The sequence below is a fragment of the Vombatus ursinus genome, unplaced genomic scaffold (assembly GCF_900497805.2).
Source record: "Vombatus ursinus unplaced genomic scaffold, bare-nosed wombat genome assembly UNPS02014810.1, whole genome shotgun sequence".
NCBI classification, from domain to species: domain Eukaryota; kingdom Metazoa; phylum Chordata; class Mammalia; order Diprotodontia; family Vombatidae; genus Vombatus; species Vombatus ursinus.
Window position 1 is genome coordinate 29,594,813 of NW_020954588.1, and position 21,872 is coordinate 29,616,684.

Genomic DNA, 21,872 nt, shown 5'->3' on the forward strand with positions numbered 1-21,872 from the left:
AAATATCCAATTTTCCCTTGTAGGATTATACTCAGTTTTGCTGGGTAGGTTACTCTTAGTTGTAATCCTAGCTTCTCTTCCTTCCAGAATATCATATTATGAGCCCTCTGATCCTTTAACATGAAAACCACTAAATACTGTATGATCCTGACTGTGGTTTAATATTTGAATTGTTTCTTTCTGGCTATGTGGAAGTATTTTTTCTTTGATCTAGGAGCTCTGGAACGTGGATATAATATTCCTAGGAGTTGTCACTTTGGTATCTCTTTCAGGAAGTGATTAACAGATTATTCCAGTTTCTATTTTGCCCTCTGGATTTCTTTGTGTTTTTTGTTTTGTTTTTTTTTACCCTCTGGATTTCAGATATTTAGACAACTTTCCTTTACAATTCCTTGAAATATGTCTAGGCTCTTTCTTTGATGATGGCTTTCAGGTAGTCCAATAATTTTTAAATTATCCCTCATCAATCTATTTTCCACATCAGTTGTTTTTCCAATGAGATATTTCACATTTTCTTCTTTTTTTCATTCTTCTTTACTTTGTTTTATTGTTTCTTGAAATTTCATGGATTCGTTTGCTTCAACTTGCCCAATTCTAATGTTTAAGGAATTATTTTCTTCAGTGAGATTTTGTACCTTCTTTTTCATTTGACCTATTCTGCTTTTTAAGGAGTTCTTTTCTTCTGTGAATTTGTGTCTTTTTTACCATTAGGCCAATTCTGTTATTCAAAGTGTTATTTTCTTCAGCATTTTTGTACCCTTTTTACCAATCTGTTAATTTTCATTTCATAATTTTCTCACATCACTATCATTTTCCCCAATATCTCCTCTAACACTCATCTCTTTCTTTAACTCTTTCAGGAATTCTTGTTGGGCTTGGATCCAGTTAGCATTTTTCTTTGAGGCTTTGCTTATGTGGGGTTTTCACACTGTTGTCTTCTTCTGAGTTTATGTCTTGATCTTCCCTGCCACCATATTAGCTTTTTATGATCTAATGTTTTTGTTGTTGTTTGCTCATTTTTTTTCCAGTCTGTTTCTTGACTTTACACTTTATGTTAAAGTTGGTCTCTGCTTACCTGGGGGTGGGAAAACACTGTCCCAAGCTTCAGGCTTTTTTGTGCTGCTGTTTTCAAAAGTAATTCTAGGGGCCTGCAAGTTTTTGGTGCCTCCAAGGTTGTGTGATCCTGGAAGAGGTGTGATCACTGTTTTCCTGCTCTATGCTCTGGTGTTTTCCTGGGAAGAGTCCCTAGTCCCCTGCAACCATAAGCACTAGCACTCTCTTTGCCTTGAAACTGCAACCTGGGCCTCTGCTTTCTTGTGACTGACCACCAATGCTCCTCTCTCCTCTGGAACTGCGATCCATAACTGCGTATGGACAATAGAGTGGCCAATCAGTGCCAGCTGCACCCAGTGTTAGCAAAAGTTCTCTGTAATTTCTTTCTGGCCAGTTGTTTGACCCCTTTACCATCTCTGGGCTAAGAGCCCCTGAAGCTGCTATTGCTGCCATCACGTGTGTGGACTCTGGACAGGTTTTCAACCCTGGTATCACAAACTTCTGCCAACCCCCTAAGTTATCTTAGGCTGGTAAAATGTTTCACCTTGACCTTTTGTTGCCTCTGACACTCCAAAATTGTATAAGACAGTATTTTAAAGTTGTTTGGAGGGGAAGTTTGAGAGAGTTCAAGTGAGTTGCCTCTAATATGTCATCTTGGCTCCCTTAACAAGTATTTATTAAGCTCTACTATATGATAAAGCTTGAGATACAGAGAACAAGTGAATACATGCTTGTCTGCCAGGTCCTGAAAGAGCTTACGTTCTAATGAAACATGCAGAATTAAATTATAGGACCACTGGATCATAGGTCAGGGGCTAGAAAGTAACTAATACCATTTTTCCAACCTTCTCATTTTACAGATGAGGAAACTGAGGCTTAGGGAGAGAAAGCGATTTGCCAAGGTCACGTAGGTAATAATCAGCAGAGGCAGGATTTGAACACAAGTCATCTGACTCCAGGACCAATGTTTTATTCCATTATAATAGAATTTAATTTCACAGGGCCCTGTATTTACTGGAAAACCCTTTTCCAAGTTTCTATTTTTCTAAAAGTATGCCATGAAGAATAGCAGAGCTATATGAGGTGGAATTTCACAATGCTGCTTTAAATAGTATGTGTTTTGGAAAAAAAAAATTCTCACTGTTTATGGGCTTCCAGAAGGAATGAGTCTATTATACATGTAATTAGATTATTGTCCCAGTAACATACTTATTGGTGACATTCCTAAATCCACAAAATGGGATAAGAGATGTGGACTGGGTTTTTGTTTTCATCCCTCTAACTTGAAATATACACGTACGTGTGTGTGTGTGTGTGTGTGTGCATTTGAAACCAGCATTGTTTGAATTGATTTCCTCTTCAAAATAGAAGTTGCCTTTACATCACGAGGAAAATTCATTTCACCCTTCAGTTTGGGGGATATTTTAAGGGGGTGATCTATGCCTTCTCCTGAATAGTGTTTTGATAGAGTAGCTGGCACTCAGCAAAAGTGATTGCAAAGGCACATCAAAAATAATTCCACAAAGGAGCAGATCTCAGTAGATTCTATGGCAAATAATTGGTGTTATATGTAATATTTCAAGTTACATAAATACATATATCTATACATTTATGTATACTTATATGAAAACCTTCAAAGATGACCAGAAATAAAAGATATCACCAGGAAATGCATTATAGGAAAAGATAGATATGTCATGTAGTAAGGGCAAGAAATGTCAGGTTAAAAATATAAGTGCTTCTCTGGCAGCCTTAAAATGTCAGGAGAATTCAAGGAAGGCCTTAAGAACCTGAGGTGGACTGTCTATGGTGGACAGACCGGAAAAAGTTGATTAGAGTAGAACATTATGGGATAATTGCAACAGATTGCATCCTCTTTGTTGGAGGGAGCATTAAAATTGATGAAATCACAGACGCATTGGACCCATAGTATATGTAAAAGTTTATCATTGGAGTACTGAAATGTGTTGGCTTCAGTACTTTTATACACCCATGATTTCATGAAGGCAATCTTTTCACCAGGTCATATCACAATCCAGTCACTCCTCATCCTGTGTGACTCTTTTCCACATTACCCCATAAATCCTCTATGGATGACCTATCTAACATCCTGGAGGCCTTCCCCTAATCCAGATGTTCTTAACATTTTGGGGGGGCTAGGGACCCCTTTGTCAGTCTGTTGAAGCCTATGGATAACTTAGAATCATGTTATCAAATGCATAGAATACATAGGATTACAAAGCAAACCAATTATATTGAAATATAAATATAAAAATATTTTAAAAAAAACATTCACAGGCCCCTAGTTTAGAATTTATGTTCTAGGCCAAGATGGTGGATTAGGGGCAGTAATCCAGCCAAACTCTCCCAACATTGCCCTCAAAACTATTTTAAAATAAGACCCAAATGGAATCTTGGAGGGGTAGAGTCAACAAAAGGTCAGGGTGAGACATTTTTCCAACCTAAGACAACCTAGGAGGTCAGCAGGAGAGGTCTGTGACAATGGGGTGGAGGCCAGCCCAGAGCAGACACAGCATACCAAGCAGTGGCTGTGGAGGTGGCTGATGGCAGTGGCGGCAGCAGCTTCCAGAGCTCTCTGCCCAGAGTCAGTAAAGGGTTCAGACAACTGATCAGAAGGAGATTACAAGGGACCTTTTACTGGCAATGGATACAGCTGGCACTGATTGGCAATTTGATAACCCATACTCAATTCTATGTTGGAGTTCCATAGGAGAATTAGAATCCATAAGATTTCAAAGGTCATACATAGGATCATAGCTTAAGAGCTGGCTATCATGTCTAACTTGTTCATTTTATGGATAATTAATGAGATACAGGGAGATTAAATGACACTCTCTGGGTCACACAGCTAGTAAGCATCTGAGGTAGAGAAGGGTAGAGAAGACCTTGTGGTTGGTCCCAAGGAAACAAGGGCCCTAGCTGCAGTCCCAAGGCAGTTGTCGGACCCCCTTACCATCTCTGGGCTAAGAGCCCGTGCAGCTGCTATTGTTGCCATCACATGTGTGGACTCTGGACAGATATTCCACCCTAGTGTCACATACTTCTGCCAACCCCCTGAGTTATCTTGGGCTGGTAAAATGTCTCATCCTGACCTTTTGTTGTCTCTGCCACTCCAAAATTTTATGTGTGGAATGACTTTAAAGTTGTTTGGAGGGGAATTTTGAGAGAATTCAAGTGAGTTGCCTCTAATGTGTCATCTTGGCTCCCTTAACAAGTATTTATTAAGCTCTACTATATGATAAAGCTTGAGATACAGAGAATAAGTGAATACATGCTTGTCTGCCAGGTCCTGAAAGAGTTGATATTCTAATGGATCATGCAGAATTAAATTATAGGACCACTGGATCATAGGTCAGGGACTAGAAAGCACCTAATACCTTTTTTCCAACCTTCTCATTTTGCAGATGAGGAAACTGAGGCTTAGGGAGATAAAGTGACTTGCTAAGGTCACATAGGTAATAAGCATTAGAGGAAGGATTTGAACCCAAATCATCTGACTCCATGGCCAGTGTTCTGTCCATTGTAAATGACAAATGTTGGAAGAGATGAAGGAACACTAATATTAGACACACTAATGAACTGTTGGTGAAGTTGTGAACTGGTCCAATCATTATGGAGAACGGTTTAGGACTAAGTCTGAAGGACTATAAAACCATGCATACTCTTCAACCCAGCAATACTACTGCTAGGTCTGTATCCCAAAGAGACCAAAGAGAAAGGAAAAGAACCTATACATACAAAAATATTTATAGCAGTTTTTTGTGGTAGCAAAGAATTAGAAATTGACGGAGTGCTCATCCATTGGGGAATGATTGAACAAATTGTGGTACATGATTGTGATGGGGTACTGTTGTGTTATAAGAAATGACAAGGAGGATGGTTTCAGAAAAACATGGGAGGACCTACGTGATCTGATGTAAAGTGAAGTGAGCAAAGATAGAGGCAGAATTTAGAACTCAAAGATTTTTAAAGAATGTTAAAAATAAATAATAAATATTAATTTAAAAAATAATAATTCATACTCTAGGTTGAGAGGCAGTATAGAGAAGAAGATAAAGTATTTACTTGCATTGGGGAAGACCTGGATTTAAATTCTACCTCAGATGCTTACTAGCTGTGTGACCCAGAGAGTGTCATTTAATCTCCCTGCATCTCATTAATTATCCATAAAATGAAGAGATTAGACATGATAGCCAGCTTTTAAGCTATGATCCTATGTATGACCTTTGAAATCTTATGGATTCTAATTTCCCTGTGGATCTGGGATCACATCAATGTGCACAGTCCCTCCAAAGGTACAAATGGTAACCCGTCTGTGCCTTCCTGTCTTTTCCCCTTTGGTCCTTGTCCCCACGGGGAATCACCCTATGTATTGGAGGCCTTTCTCAAATTCTCTTGAAGTTTTTAGTGTAGCAATAGAATGTCTGCTTTCTATAAAGCAGCCTCTTCAAGAATGGAAAAACTCAGTAACCAACTAGGTGACCAAGGTGATGAACTTGGAATCAGGAAGATGTGAGTTTGAATCCTGCCTTCAACATTAACTATATGACCCCAGGCAGGTCAATAAATTTCTCTCAGCCTTGGTTTCCTCATCTGTGACGAGGAATTGGGAGGATCAAATGAAATAACATGCAAAGTATTTTGCAAACCTTAAAGTGCTATATAAATGCCAACCTGTAGTAGTAGGAATAGTAGCAACAGTAGTAGCAGCAGCAGCAGGAACAGTAGTAGTGGTTATTGTAGTTTAGCTAATAGTAGCAATAGTCTAGCCACTTTTTAATGAATTTTTTGGCTGTGGAAGCCTATGAAACAAAGAAAAAAACATCATAGATATATACATGTCAATATATTTATGTATATTTATATAGAGAGAGAGGCGTACATATATTCACGTATATATTATGTAATCCAGAAGGTCCTGAACACTTTTGAGGCATTTCCCATGTCCTATTGGACTCAGAAACAGCTATGGATTGCACAAATTGATCTGTCTTGGTGATGATATTTACAAATACCCATATTTTGAATCTTTTACAGTTTTAAAGAAAATAACCAATATAATATTTCTCAACTCTCTTACCCAATAAAATGTTAACACATACATACACACACTTATACACACACTTCCATCTCTATAATACCAAGAATCTCTTCAGTGTGAGAAGACCCACAGGTATCATTTTCGTGACCCAAGCTAAGAACGCTTGATTTTTTTTCTTGCCTAAGAATAGTTCTGGGAGAAGTCCTTTATAAGTCCCAGGAGTATTCTCGGGTCTACCCACTAGGGTTCCCCATTAAAAACACATCAGTGATCTTAAAAGAGGCACAATGTACTTTGCTGGAAACATGAACCTGGAACCTGTCACCCTGTTCCTATTTGAAGGATCCTTTGGGAATGATGACACTATGGGTGCCGTTTGTATTGGGCGTGGGACCTACTCCCCCTTACAGACCAGTAGGTGGCAGTGCTCACCTCACCAGTGATGGTTAACCTTCATTGCTCCCAGTACAAAGTCAGACTCTAGAAGGGGAGTTTCATTGGCTAAGGGAGCCTAGGTAACACAACAGTGAGGGCAAACAAAGGCAAGGGATCATTGGTTCTGAGCTTGAGGGAATCTTGTACATTATCCAGGCCAAAACCATTTTTGGTTCTGGACCTCTAAAAAGAGAAAAAGAGAAAAAGAGAGTGGGTGTGATTTCTACTCCTACATCTAAATTCTTGCACTTTTATGAGTCTCTTCATTATTTCTTAGGACCCGTCATAAAAGATTCCTGTGGCCAACCTTGCCCTTCTCCATTAATCAGATATTGATAAGTTAATCAGTACCTAAGTCCATTGTCTCATCCCCAAACTTGGCAGACCTTGTTTGGAAAGAAGGAATTTCTCTCCCCTGTTAAGGGAGCAACCACCCATACCATAGTCTTTTTCTTCCACTGACCATCCCTCTGATTCTCCAGTCTAAATCAATTCTCTTCAGCCACCATTCCTCTCTATGTGTAATCATTCCCTAGTAGACTGTAAGTTCTTTGAAGGCAAGCAGTGCCTTGTTTTTTTTATTTGTATCTCCAGTACTCAGCACATAGTAAGTGCTTAAGAAATGTTTTCTTATTCATCAAGGACAAGTAGTGATTAAGAGCTTACTATATGCCATTCACTATGCTGAGCACAGGAGCTACAAATAAAGTTTAAAAAGCCAGTCCCTGCCCTCAAGGAGCTCACATTCTAGTGGAGGAGACAACATGCAAATAACAATGTACAAGCAAGATATATACAGGATAAATTGAAGGTCATCTCAGAAGAAAGGAAAGGCATCTTGCAGAAGGTGGGATTTTGGCTGAGACTTGAAGAAAGCCAAGGAAGCGAGGAGGTGGAGATGAGGAGGGAAAGCATTCTAGACATGGGATACAGCTAGTGGAAATGCTTACATTTGGGACGTGGTATCTTGTGTAGGGAACAGCAAGGTCAGTGTCATTGAGTCACTGAGTACATGGAGGAAAGTGTAAGAAGAATGGAGAGGTAGAAAGGGGCCAAGTGATGAAGGGGTTTAAAAGCCAAACAGAGAGGTTTATATTTGATCCTGGAGGTAATAGAGAACCACTGTACTTTATTAAATGAGATAATGGCATGGAAAGACTTATAGTTTAGGAAGATCAGTTTGACAGCTAAGTGAAGGATGGGCTGAAGTGGGGAAAGCCCTGAGGTAGGGACACCAACCAGAAGGCTATAGCAATACTGGAGGTGTGAGTTAATGAGGGTCTACACTAGAGTGATGGCAGTGTCAGAATAGAAAAGGGGGCATGGACAAGGGATGTTGTAAAGGTATGAGTGACAAGACTTAACAATTGATTGGATTTGGGAGGTGAGAAAGAGTGAGGAGCCACAGAGGACACCTAGGTTACAAGCCCGAGGGGTTGGGAGAGTGGTATTGCCCTCAACAGTAATAGAGAAGTGAGGAAGAAAGGGTTTGAGGGGAAAGATAATGGGTTCAGTTTTGGACATGCTGAGTTTAAGATGGCAACAGGACATCCAGTTCAAGAGGTCCAATAGGCAGTTGGAGAGGTGAGACTGTAGGTTAAGAGAGAGGTTAGGGCTGGATAAATAGATCTGAGAATCATCTGCATAGAGAAAATAATTGAATTTGTGGAAGCTAATGAAATTACTAAGTGAAATAGTCTAGAGCAGGGGTGGGGAAACTGCAGCCTCAAAGCCACGTGTGGCCCTCTAGGTCCTCAAGTTCGGCCCATTGACTGAATTCAAAGGGATTTGTTCTATGAAGTTCGGATTCAGTCAAAGGGCCAAACTTGAGGACCTAAGGGGGCATATGTGGCCTTGAGGCTGAGAGGGAGAAGAGCAGAGGACCCAGGATGAAGTCTTGAGACACCCATGGTTAGTAGACACAATCTGGATGAGGTCAAAGGAAGGTGAAGAGTGGTCAAGCAGGTTAGAGGAGAGCCAGGTGAGAGCAGTATCACCAAAACCTAGAGAGGAGACAGAATCAAGAGATGAGGGAATTGAAAGTGTCAAAGCCTGCACAGAGGTCAAGAAGGATGAGGATTGAAAAAAAGGCTATTGGATTTGGCAATTAAGAGATCATTTGTAATTTTGGAAAGAGGAGTTTCAATTGAACGATGAGGTCAGAAGCCAGACCATAGAGAGTTAAGAAGAGAGGAATGGAAGTGGATATAACAATTGGAGAAAGTTTTCTCAAGGAGTTTAGCCACTAAAGAGAAGAGAGGTATGAGTTGATAGCTAGCAGGGATGGATGGGTAAAGTAAGGGTTTTTGAGAATCTGGGAGACATGGGTGGGTTTTTGGCCACATGTGAGCAGTTAGTAGACAAGGAGAGACTGAAGATAAGAAAGAGAATGGGATAGGAGAGAGGAAGGATGATAAAGGAAGCAATCTTCTGAAGGAGATGGATGGAATGGAATCATGTGTGCATTTAGAGGAGTTTGTCTTGGTAAGGAGAATGACCACCTCCTTCAGTGAATTGGGAGTATGAGTACAATTGCAACTGGCATATTCAATGATGCATTCAGCATGCCCTAGAGCTTGATTCGCTGGCTGCCCCACCCCCAGGTTCTGGCTGCTTCTCCTTTCTGGTCCTGGACCCCCGGGATCCCTTTGTCCATTGGGAAAAGACATAGGTTCTTTCCTTCCCATTTCCCCTGAAAACAGTATACTACCCTTGCTTAGGTGTTTTGAAGGGTTTTACATAACTCCACTAAAGTCTTACTCCAGTGGTTCCTTGGAATACCATGATGACCCTAGTTTCTTGAAACTGTGCCAATGGGACACTGACTTAGGCAGGTCCCACTGACCTAGAAAGGTTTCAAGTGATGGACTGTCTGTGTATTATCTGAGGACCAGCCTAGCAAGCTCTGAGAGGCTCCTCACTGGTAAGGCAGTGAATTATTCAGCTATAGTAACTCAGGAGGACCACCTCCCAACTCATACAGTGGTTATGATGTGCCCAGGTGAGGATGCACTAATACTGGGGAAATCATGATTTTACAAGCAAAGGACTTTACAACTAAGTGTTTATAATGTGTGTGTGTGCCCATGTAAGATGTATATGTCCACACGGGCTGTCTAAATGTGGTTCATGAGAGGTACTGTTCAAGGATCTCGGGCAGTTTGCCTTCTTCTCTCCAAGGAAGATTTGATTCCTAACTTAAGGGAAACAACAAAGAGGCCCCGGGTCAAGCACTCTTTCTCCAGTCTTGGAGAAGGGTGCTGGACTAGAATTACAGCTATCTGCTCCATCCCCAAATATTATGCTTCTAGGGATTTAAAACAAAAGTTTCTTGGCTAATCACTAGTCCTTGAGTTAGGACTTTGGAAGTTGTAGAAATGCTTATACCAAGTACCCCCTGGCTTAACACTTTCTCACCAAATTCTGGCTGTACAAAAGGCACCCCTATTAGCAAATAGTAAGCAAACCCATTTGTCTAAGCAAAACAGTAAACAGGAACTGGAAAAGTTATACAGATTAGAATATATCAGAAAAAATACACAAGAGTAAATGAGCTCTTCTTTCATAGGCACTAGATAAGATAGCAGCTCTAGCCAAGAGAAAGAATCCAATCTTACCCTTGGGAAATTACACTCTAGGGAGGGGAGGTTGCTTCTAGGGAGATAAGCTGGAAATCAGGGCTGTTTAGGGTTCCCCTACATTTCTACAACTTCCAAAGTTTTTATCTCTCTCTTCCTTGCAGTGGGTCCCAAAGAGAGCCTGCAACCACATATTATCTCTCTCCCCAAAGGTCTGACTCAAAGAATATTTGGAACAAACTCTGCCCCTTATATAAGTCTGCAGTGTTAAAGCAAATATTCTCCCCACCACTTAGGAGTCACATCTCCTTCCCAAATATAAGCAGCGTCCAAAACACCCCAGGCTTGGATTAAAGCTCAGTTACACGTTACGGGCTAATATACATTCATTTATTTAGCCAGCACCAATTAAGTGCCTACTATGTAACAGAAACTCATAGGCTCTGGGGATACTAAGATAAAAAAGAAAACTGAAACTAAAATAAAACAAAAATAAAATAGTCTCTGCTTTCAAGGAGCTTACATCACCCAAGAGTGGTTACAACACAAGGCAAAGAAGTTAAATGGAATTGGGCCTTGCTTTTTCTTAATCTTTCTTCTTTGTCCTGGTTGACTCCCTACTTCTACAAAGTCTTATCCTTGAAGTCATATAGCTCAATCATCTCAGAGTTCCATGTTAGATCAGTTCAATCAATCAGCATTTATCAGGCACCTACTCTGTGCCAGGCACTGTGCCAGGCTCTAGTTATTGGTTTCTAGCTAATGGTTCAGCTTGGCAATATTGGGTTGGTCCCAATCCTCCTGGAATCAACTTCCCCAGCTTTAGCCACGAGAGTCCAGGGCCATGGCAGATGTTCTGCCTTCACCACACCCCACCCTTGATGATTCCATCTCTACCCATAGTCAATAGCCCCAGTTGGTAAACCTATCCTTTCTTGGCTTCCTGGAAAAAAACTCTTCTCTCACTGGTCTGGCCGGCTTACTGGAAGCAAGCATGGGAGCTGCTTCCCCTGGCTGGTTCTGCCCTTATTTATGAAGTTGGTTTCCCTGCCCAGTTGTCCTAGCCTGATGTCTGGACCACCTCCTCTCCTGAGGTCAGATAGCCCCTTGAGTCCATGATCTCAGCTCACTGTGATCTTCGATTCTGGTCCTGCTGCTCCCAGCACGGCATCCCTCTCCCATATTGATCTTCATTTCTTGTTCAGGACCCATCCCACCTAGAGACACTCCCACCCAATTCTTGTTTCTCACTCACCCTGGGAAAGGTAAACAATGAGAACCTTCTCTTGGCCCTGCTGCTTGCTTAAACCCTGCTCCTTTCTCTCAGAGGGTTGAGTCCCGGTTCGTGGCCCTCCCTGGGACAGTTGCTTCCTAGATTCCAAATTTCATAATAAAAAATATACATATTGGCAGACACAATACATAAAAGCAAACAATTCCCACCCTTCAGTAAGGGCAAGGTCTGACATCAAAGTCTTCACAAGAGGAATTATAATTGGATCATCATGTCCCATGATCCCTGGAAAATTCTTAAGACATACCCCTCCATTATGCATACCAATCACCTCCCCACCTGCTTGGATTGTTCCTAAATTGACCATGCCCTGTGACCAGTACCTAAGGATCAGCTCTATTATAGGGTTTATAGGGTTTCCCAACATGTCACGTAAAGAGAATGCTAGGCAAGGAGTCAGAATCTTGCCTCCAATACTAACTGTTACATTGAATAAGTCATCTACACTCTCTAAGCTTTAGTTTCTTATCTGAGAAGTGGGAATAATAATAATCCCTACCTCACAAGATTGTTGTGAGGATCAAATGCGATCATGTCTGTAAATTGCCTGGTAAACCTTAAAACACCTTGCAAATAAGAGCTATGATTATTATTCACGGTGTTCTCACGAAGGAGGACAATTGGGCACTGACATAGGATCATAGATTTTGAGTCAGAAGAGAGTTCAGAAGTCATCTAGCCCAAGCTCCTCCTTTTACAGATGAGGAAACTGAGGCTCTGAGAAGTTAGGTCAGAGATAAGATGTAATCCTAGGTCTTCCTGACCCCAAGGCCAACTCTCTAGCCATTATGCTATCCCTGTCACTTGTCCAGTTTTACAGCCTTATTAATTGCAAAGTACTTGAGCAAGAGAGGAGATCAGGTAAGAGTCAGAGTTCCACTTTCTCATTCTCCCTGTTGTCTGCTTGGTTTTTGGTCCATTAGCCATATTCCCCTAAAGGAAGAAGGGGTGGGGGCAAACAGGAGAAGGGAAGAGGGAAGTGGTTCATAGTTCCTTATCTACTCCTTGGGCTCCATGCTGGAGACATGGGATGGAAAGAGGTGTTTACTGTGAAAAGCAGAAACTGAAAACTCTAAGCCCAGAGGCTAAGATATGGCTGCTACCAACATGGACCAAAATTCAAGGGTCCACACAATGGACTCTACATGGCACCTAAAAGCATTTCACTTGATTTATGGGTGGGGCACAAAGACCTATACAGTGTATGACATTAGCTATCTATAGGCTATATTCACATGAGAGTTATGAGGGACCTCAGAAATCACCCAGGCCAATGTTATCCTTCATTTTGCAGATGAGGAAACTGAGGCTCAGTGACTTGCCCAGTAGCACACAGAGAGAGGCAAAGCTGCTTTAGAAACTGAGATCTGACTCCAGACACAGGGGCTTTTTCCATTATGGAATGTTCCTTTAGGCTAACTGTCTCCTCTATGATTCCAGCTCCTACATAGGGTGACTCTTATGGCATAGTGACAAAAGTAGTGTTTCTGTGGCCGGGAGACCTGGCTTCAAACCCCAGCCCTCCTGCTCATTCCTGCAAATTACATCCCCTCTCTGGGCCTCTTCTATAAAACAAGGTTACTTTCTAACCATGAAGTTCTCATCCTTACAAATCGCTGCCCCAGAGCTCATAGATCTACGGTTGGAAGAGACCTCAGAGGTCCCTCTGTCCAACCAACAAGGTTTATCATCTAATCCAAAGCTCTCATTTTATGGATGAGGAAACTGAGGCCCAGGGAGGCAAAGTAACTTGTCCAAGATCACACAGATGGTAACAGCTGTGATATTGACTCAGATCTTCTGACTTCAGATTCATTGCTCTTTCCACTGGGCCATACCACCTTCTAAAGTCCTTTCTAAATTCCCCTGGTTACAATCCTCATATGCAAGAGAATTAAAAGAACTGTACCTCTCCTTGCACCTTACAAATATATCTCTGCCCCTAATTTTATATTGGCTCATGTTGACAGTTTGTATTATCTCTCCCCCAAATTCTGGGTTGTTTGTATCCTACCCTTGTCACCACTACCTATGGGGACAGAGGATAAAGAAAAATAATCTAATGTCCTCAATTATTTCTATCTGTTGTGATTCTCTCTTGGGAAGCTGGGTGTGCTTACTCAACTCAATTAGGGTATCTTCTTGAAATATCTAGAGGAAGGAGAGGGCAATGGACCACCTTGCATGGGGGACAGAGTGGGGAGATGAATGGGTAGTCCTCAATATATAATAATGAACAATAAACAAAGGACGATAGTTTTTTAGCAAGAAGGGTCCTTGGAAGTTATTTAGTCATCACACTTTACAGATGAGAAGACCAAGGCTAAGAAAGGTTAAGAGATTTGCCCTTAGGTTACTAAATCCCTTGACTGTGTGGATCATAACAAAGTGTGGCAAGCCCTCAACGAGATGTGAGTACAATATCATCTTCCTTGTCTTCTGAGGAAACTATATGTGGGCCAAGAAGCAACAGTTAGGACTGAACATGGCACAACTGGTTAATTTAAGATTGGAAAAGGAGCATGGCAGGGCTATATATTGTCACCTTATTTGTTAACTTATATTCAGAGTACATCATACAAAATGCCAGGCTGGATGAATCAAAAGCAGGAATTAAGGTTGCTGAGAAAAATATCAACAATCTCAGATGTTCAGATGATACCTGTGTGATGGCAGAACGTGAAGAAGAATTAAGAAGCCTCTTGATGGGGGTAAATGAAAAGAGTATCTTGAAGTTGCTTGAAGTTGAACATCAAAAGAAAAAAAAACTAAGATCATGGCAACTGGTCCCAACACTTTCTGTCAGATGAAGGGAGAAGAAATATAAGTGTGTCAGATTTTATATTCTTGGGCTCAAAGATCATTGCAGGTAGTGAGTGCAGTGATGAAATTAAAAGATACTGGACAGTATGTCAAAAAGCAGAGACATCATCTTGCTGACAAAGGTCCATATAGTCAAAGCTATGTTTTTTTCCAGTGGTAATGTAGGGTTGTGAGAGTTGGACTATAAGGAAAGCTGAGCACCACAGAATTGGCATTTTCAAATTGTGGTGCTGGAGAAGACTTTTGAGAGTCCCTTGGACAACAAGGAGATCAAATCAGCCAACACTTAAAGAAATTAGTTCAAGCTATTCATTGAGAGGTCAAATACCGAAGCTGAAGCTTAAATATTTTGGCCACATAATGAGAAGATGGGACTAATTGGAAAAGACTCTGATGTTGGGAAAGATTGAAGGCAAAAGGAAAAGGGGATGGTGGAGGATGAGATGGATAGATAGTGTCATGGAAGCAATGAACATGAGTTTGAATAGACTTCAGGAGATAGTGAAGGCTAGAAGGGCCTGGTGTGCTATGGTCCATGGGGTCATGACGAGTTGGACACAACTGAACAGCTAAGTAACAACCACAACAACTAGCAGAGAGAGAATTTAAACCCAGGTCCTCTGATTCCAAATCCAGTACTCTCCCCAGTACTCTACACTGCATCCCATAATAACCAAAATTCTATAAAAGTTTTCCTCTGATATCCGCTTGTTGGATGGAGATGAACCTTGGTTCTCAAAGTCTTTGTCAGCCAAGCACGAATGAAGCACAAAACTGAAAAGACTTCTGGTAGGTGTCCAGAGATGGACTATATAATGCATATTGCTTGCAAACCCCAGCCTGGCTAAGTTTAGAAAGGTTTAACAATAGACTATCTCCAAAGGTGATGTAATCTGGAAGACCATCTACAGAGTCATAAAGGGATTGCAATTTGTGTCAGTGAAGTGAGTGCCACATCCCTGAAATCATAGGTACTAAACTGACATTTCTTGTTGGACCACATCTGTGAGTTCGTTAGTATAGAGAAGTCCCAGTGAGGAAATTCCTTCTACCAATGCAGTTTAACACCTACTCTTTAACTTAATAGAGAATTGTCTGCAGCAATGTAACGTTACTGACTTGCCGGGGTTATATAGCCAACAGGAGTCAGAGATAGGATTTGAACTAATGCAATACAAAATAAGCCCTAATTCTCTGTTCGACATTTCTTTCCACATGGGTTAAACAAAAAAGGGTCACATTGTTTCAATCAGCCAGCAACGTAGGCTTTCACTTGGCTTAAGTCATCATTAATTCAAGGGCACCATTGCCTGATTTTAAAGCCGTCCAAGTCAATCTCCTTCAGGGTTCCTGTTACATGAACCTTCCAGGTGCAAGAGGATCTGCTAAAGTCTGACATTTGGAGCTAACATGCTTATTAAGTCAGTTTTGAAAGAACACACTCTCAAATCTGGCATGAAGTTAAGCTGGGGGCTTGGGGAGACTGTGGCTATCTGATTTATAAGAATCCAGATTCAAATACATTTCAGAGGCTCAAATCAGAGGGTCTCTCACAAATCTTAAAAATGATCAAATATGAAAAAAAGGTCTGGGGAACTGAGGGATGGTGTGTATGCAGTAGGATGGTGCAGTGAATTTTGAATGGATTTACAGTCAGAAAATTTGGAGTTGAATCCCTGTTATGCTACATATCTTGTGACATTAGGCAAGTCATTTAACTTATCTTGGCCCCCATTTTCTGATCTACCAAATGAGGGATTTGGAGAAGATAATCTCTAAGACTCCTTCTCCCTTAAATTCTATGACCTAAGTGGAGACAAGTGAGATATACTTAGAGAGAAAATGCAGGCATTTGTTGATACCATGTAAGCACTGAAATTTTAAGCCTGCTATACAATCATTTCTAGAGACAGAATTCTATTCACTATAGTTCAGGGGAAAGAATTGGATTCGGAGTAAGGTCCTGGGTTCAAATTCCAGTTCTGCTACTGTGCAAATCACAAAGCCTCTCTGGGCTTCAGTTTCCTCTTCTCCAAAATGAGAGGATGGACCAAATGACCTTTAAAGTCTCTTCCAGCTTTAGATCTATGCAAGGACCTGTGATTCTACGAACCACAATGTAAGAATTTTGTAGTCTTCACTGTTCATTGCTGAAAGTCATTCCCAGATAGCCCATTGGCAAGTCTTTATTTTGTATTCTTAAAGAATCTCAGTGGACCCTTTGTGCATGATGACCACCATGTGCTTCTGAATCCCAATCAAAGACTCTGAAAAGTTCATAGGAAGAGGTCAAAGACGTAGATTTGGAAGGGACCTAAAACATCATCAAACCCAACCCTCTCCTTTTACAGATGACGAAATGGAGGCCAAGAAAGATGAATAGACTTGCCCATGATCACAAGGCTAGCAAGTGGCTAAGCTAAGATCTGAACCCAGGTCCTCTGACTTTTAAATAAAGCAATCTTTCACTATCCCAAAACTTGAAATAGATCAGTCCTCTATTTGTTGGGTTACTTCTCTCCCCAGTGATTCATTTTTAATAAACTGGATGCCATTCTTTCAAGACACTGGAGAGTTCCCCCTTCACTGGCTAACTCTGATTACAGGAAGTCAGGCATAGAGTAAATAATAGTTCCATAAAGCTCTGTGATTGATGGCATGCCCTGACCTCGAAAACATCTTCTGCGGCTGTTCCACTGAGCATGTCTGGACAGCTGCACCTAGATCTCTCTGCTCAGCCAAAGGGAAGAAGATGAGAAAAGACATATGAACTACCCAGACAAATTACTTTTCTTCCAGACACATTTGTAAAAACTGACTGGAATTCACTTCATCACAGGTGATGTAACGATAAAGTCTGGCAAAATATCCTCCGTGGAAAAAAGGACAGACAGTCTCAGAGAGGCAGGAGAAGGGGAGAAGCCAATGGATTTTTTTCTGGAAATGAAATCAGCCATTTGTTTAGCCAAGCAAGCATATCAGTCATGGGATCGATAACTTCAGCCACACAGGACCAGTATGTCCAAATAGATTGTTCTCAGAATCCAGCAAATTCTTCTCCCCAGAAAAAGTAGAAGTGGCAGAAACATTCCATCCCTAGCCATCGGAATTTCACTAATGTAGAGAAAATGATACCCCCAGAGATTTAAAAAATCAGGTATTCTTCCTCTTCATATTTCCTTAGTTTGGGGAAGCTAGGTGGCACAAAGGGTAAGACTGCTAGACTTGGAGACAGAAAGACCTGAATTCAAATCCTCCTTCAGACACTTACTAGGTGTGTGACCCTAGGCGAATCATGTAACTCCTCTCCTCAATTTCCTCATCTACAAATGAAAGGTTTGGATTTGGTGACATCTAAGGCTCCTCCCAATTAGACTGAGCCCCTGGAGAGTAGAGCTGTCCTTTGTCTTTCTCTGTATGCACCAGCACTGTGCACAATGCCTGGCACATAGTAGACACTTTACTAAATGTTTATTGACTGACTTCTAGTTCTAAATCCCTGATCTTATGTTCTATTTATGAACTGGAAGCGTGCCCCCGTGAAAAGAAGAGGTTAGGCTCTGAGAGCTTTTCCAGCAATAACCAACATTTATGCAGCTATTTTAAAGTTTGCAAATCAGCTCCCCTCTCCCTCTGACCTGTGGGCCATGTTTATGCCCATGAAAGGAGTAAAAAGAGGCAGCTGGCAGGCTTCCTTAGTCCAAATGTATCAGAAATTGTCTCTCAGTATGCTGTTAGCAACCTGAGAGCAATGGGGATCTCCATCTCCTGAAAGGTTTGCAGTTCACTTGTAGTGGGTGTGGTCTCTCAATGTCTTCTGTTCATTGATGGATCCTTCAAGTGGGCAGCAGCAGTGACCCCAGTGTGGAGACTGGGATTTCTGGTTGGTCTCTGGAGCTCTTTTCCAGGGATCCTCAGGGTCTTTAATGCTTTTCTCTTCAGGGAGAGGTTCTCTTCAGCTGGGTTCAGAAGCCAGAGACCCAGATGTGGGAGATACAAAAGCTCAGACAAAATTAGAGCTGGAAGAGACCCAAGATATCATCACACTCAACCCCCTCATTTTACATAGATGGACTAACAGACCCAGAGAGGAATGACTTGTCCAAGGTCACACGATAAACAAGTAGCAGAGCTGGTATTCAAAACTAAGACCCCGAACTCCAAAGCTACTGCTCTTGTCATACAACAGCTGCCTCTCTCAGCTAATTGACCAGGATGAAGTGAGCAGTCTTTCACTGTTGAGCATTTCAATGCCAGCTGCAACTTAAATGGTGACACCATCAGAGTCTGGTTTTGCTGTTCTCCCTTCTTCCCTTTCAGTAGCCTCTACCTTCTGAGATCTCCTCTGTCCCATCCCCTTCCCTGGAATACTTGCTCTCCTGCTGCTTCTAGTTGACCATGGGAAAACTAGGCTTTCCCATGCTCCAAAATTACTTCTCAAGTCCCTCCATAACCCCATAAAAATTCCCGTTCCCTCAAGGCTTTGCTTAGCTAATTGGCAGATAGCAACACAAGCTAGGAAATTAATTTGTAGTAATTAGTAGTCAATAATCATTCAATATTGGGGGGAGGTAGCTGTTAAAGGAAGATGTTTAGTAAGTTAAAGGATGACCTCTAGTGATGGAAATTCAGCTACCATGGCAGGTAATAATGATAGTAGCCAGCATTTATACAGCATTTTATGTTTTGCAAAGTTTTACATATTTTATCTCATTCCATCCTTACAACACTGTGAGGTAGGTGCTATTATTATCCCCCATTTTACGGAAAAAGAAATTGAAGTGACTTGCTCAGAAACCTACAGCTGGTAAGTGTCTGAGACCAGATTTTGAACTCAGGTCTTCTGGATTCCAGCTCTCTAACCACTTTGGGTGGGCAGGAGTGACTAAGGAGACCTGAGGGTGAAAGGACAGATCTTAATTAGGGAAAAACCCAGGGAGGTGACCAGAACATCAGGTTCAATTACCTGTAGGTTGTGGCAAGAGAAGAAAAGGGGTCATGATGACCCTGGAAGAGGCTCCCTGCCCTCTAGACTTGCCTCATCTAGACAACATGAAGCTTTCATTACTTCCCTGGATCTTTTATCCTCCTCAAGTCAGGTAGTTCACAAAAGTAGATTAAGGCCACTGAATTTGGATAATGATCTTATCTAATGGCTAAGGCCACTGATTTGGATGGCAATCTCTAGCAATCTTATCTAATTAGTTTCCCACTTCTGATGACACAGGAGGGGAGATGCTGAGGAGCTGCCAAAGAATACCCAAGATGCCCCATTCCCATATCAATCAGAGAATAAAGAAGTTTCCAGCAATGAGCGAGCCTAAAAAAGGGATAGATGGACTCAGCAGAAAGAAGGAGCACATTTAAACACAAAAGCCTGATGGATCTCAGAGGTAGAAAATAAAGTTTTTCAGACTACCACAAATATCAGACCCACTCAGTGGATTTCAATCTAAATTCAAGAGACAAATGAAATATAAATATACACACAGATTAACTCAGAAAAAGGAAATGGATTTCAGGCTGTCCACTGAGGTCAGAAAAGTATAGCAATACTGAAGTCATCTTGGTTCTTCAAAGGACTTCACATGGAGAAACTTTTTTTGTTTCTTCTATTGATGCCTTTTGTTTTTACATCACAATCATTTCTAAATCCATCCCTTTCCCCAGTGCCTTCCCAGGGAGCTTCTATTTGTAAAGAATACTGTTTTTTTAATAGCTCGGCAAAACTAACCAATATATCAACCATATTCGGCAATATCTACAACATTCCATAGCCGTGGTCCCCCAACTCTTCAATGAAAAGAGGAAATGCACTTTCTTGTCTTTTCTATGGAACCAAGTTTAGTGATTGTGGTGTCACAGCAATTAGGGAAACTGGAAAGCAGTCTGGCAGATATTAAACTTAAGCCAATGCCTTATGCCATATTCCACAGTAAATTCTAAATCAATATATGATCTTAAGATCATACCATAAAAAATGAAAAGAGTCAAATCATATTCCCTTCATAGCTATGGGCAGGAGATGTATTACTAACCAAACAAGGGATAGAGGAAATTACAGAAGAAAAAATGATTACATGAAACTGAAAAGCTTCTGCACAAATAAAATTAATGCACCTAGGATAAGAAGGAAAACAGTAGGATGGGGAAAAATAATTGTATCAAATTTCTCAGATAAGGGTTTGGTATCTAAGATACATAAGCAATTCAATCCAAAAGTCTTCCCCAAACAAATAAGTAGTCAAAAGATGTGAACAAATAATTTTCAAAAGAAGAAAGGCAAATTATTAATAACCATGTGAAAGAATGCTCCAAATCACTGATAATAAGGGAAATTCAAATCAAAATAACACTGAGGTTTCACCTCACACTCTACAAATTGGCAAAGATGACAAAAGATGGGAAAAGTCAATGTTTGAGGGCTTGAATTTGTAATTGTCCACATGACGTGAATAAAATGTTCAAACCCTTTGATCCAAAAATTCCATTACCAAGTTTATACCTCTAAGGAGTTCCTTATAAGAAGAAAATTCCATATACACCAGAATATTTATAGTAGCACACTTGTGTTAGCAAAGAACTAGATGGATGCCCATTGATTGGGGAATGGCCAAATAAATTGAGGTATATGAAGGTATATGAAGACTATATGTGGGGTAAAAATCAACAAATATGATGAAAACAGAAGTATGAAAAGATTTACATAATCTGATGCAGATTGAAATAAGCAGAGTCAAGAAAATAGCACATCTAATGACTGCAAATTAAATGGAAAGACTGCAAAACTGCAGTCTTTCCTGCAAAACAATCAAAAGTGAACATTACAAAATTATACAGAATAAGCATAGCTCCAAAGAAAAAATATAAGAAGACACCTTCACCCCTCTTCTTTGCAGAGGTGGGAGATTCACAGTTGTGGTATATTGCACATCTTTTTCAGACTTTTTCAATGTATTGATCAATTTCACTAATTCTACTTTTTCTTTTAAAAATATTTATTACATATGATGGCTCTCAGGGAAGAAAATAAAGGGAGAAATTTTGGTGACCAAAAAAATTTTAAAAAATTTTAAGTGGGGGCAGCTAGGTGGCACAGTGGATAGAGCACCAGCCTTGGAATTGGGAGGACCTGAGTTCAAATCCGGCCTCAGACCAAACACTTGACACTTAATAGCTGTGTGACCCTGGGCAAGTCACTTAACCCCAATTACCTAAAAATAAAAAATTTTTAAATTTCAAAAAAAATTTAAAGTAATCACACAGCATTTGAGTTCATCTTTGTTGTAGTCATTGTGTATGTAGCTTTTCTGGTTCTACTTTTTTCTCTCTGAATCAGTTCCTAAAAAATTTTTTATGCTTCTCTAGATTGTTAATAATCATTATTTTTTAAGGAGCAGTAATACATCATGATCTTAATATAACACAATTTGCTTAATCCACAAGTTCTTTTTTCCCCAATCCTTTGCCTCTCACAAAATGATATTTTTTTGTGTATATGGGGAATTTCTTTCTGTCTTTGACTGAGTTGAGAAGTCTTCTGGAAGAGACATTTAAAGAGGACTCATATTTGTAAAGCTTATTATATTATATTATATTATATTATATTATATTATATTATATTATA

General features: G+C 40.5%; 1 protein-coding gene across 1 annotated transcript in view; it reads left to right on the forward strand.

Annotated features, from left to right (window-relative positions):
* SLC7A14 (solute carrier family 7 member 14) overlaps window positions 1–21,872 on the forward strand; it is an 83,911-nt gene that overhangs the window by 15,869 nt on the left and 46,170 nt on the right. The gene's annotated exons all lie outside the window — the stretch shown is intronic.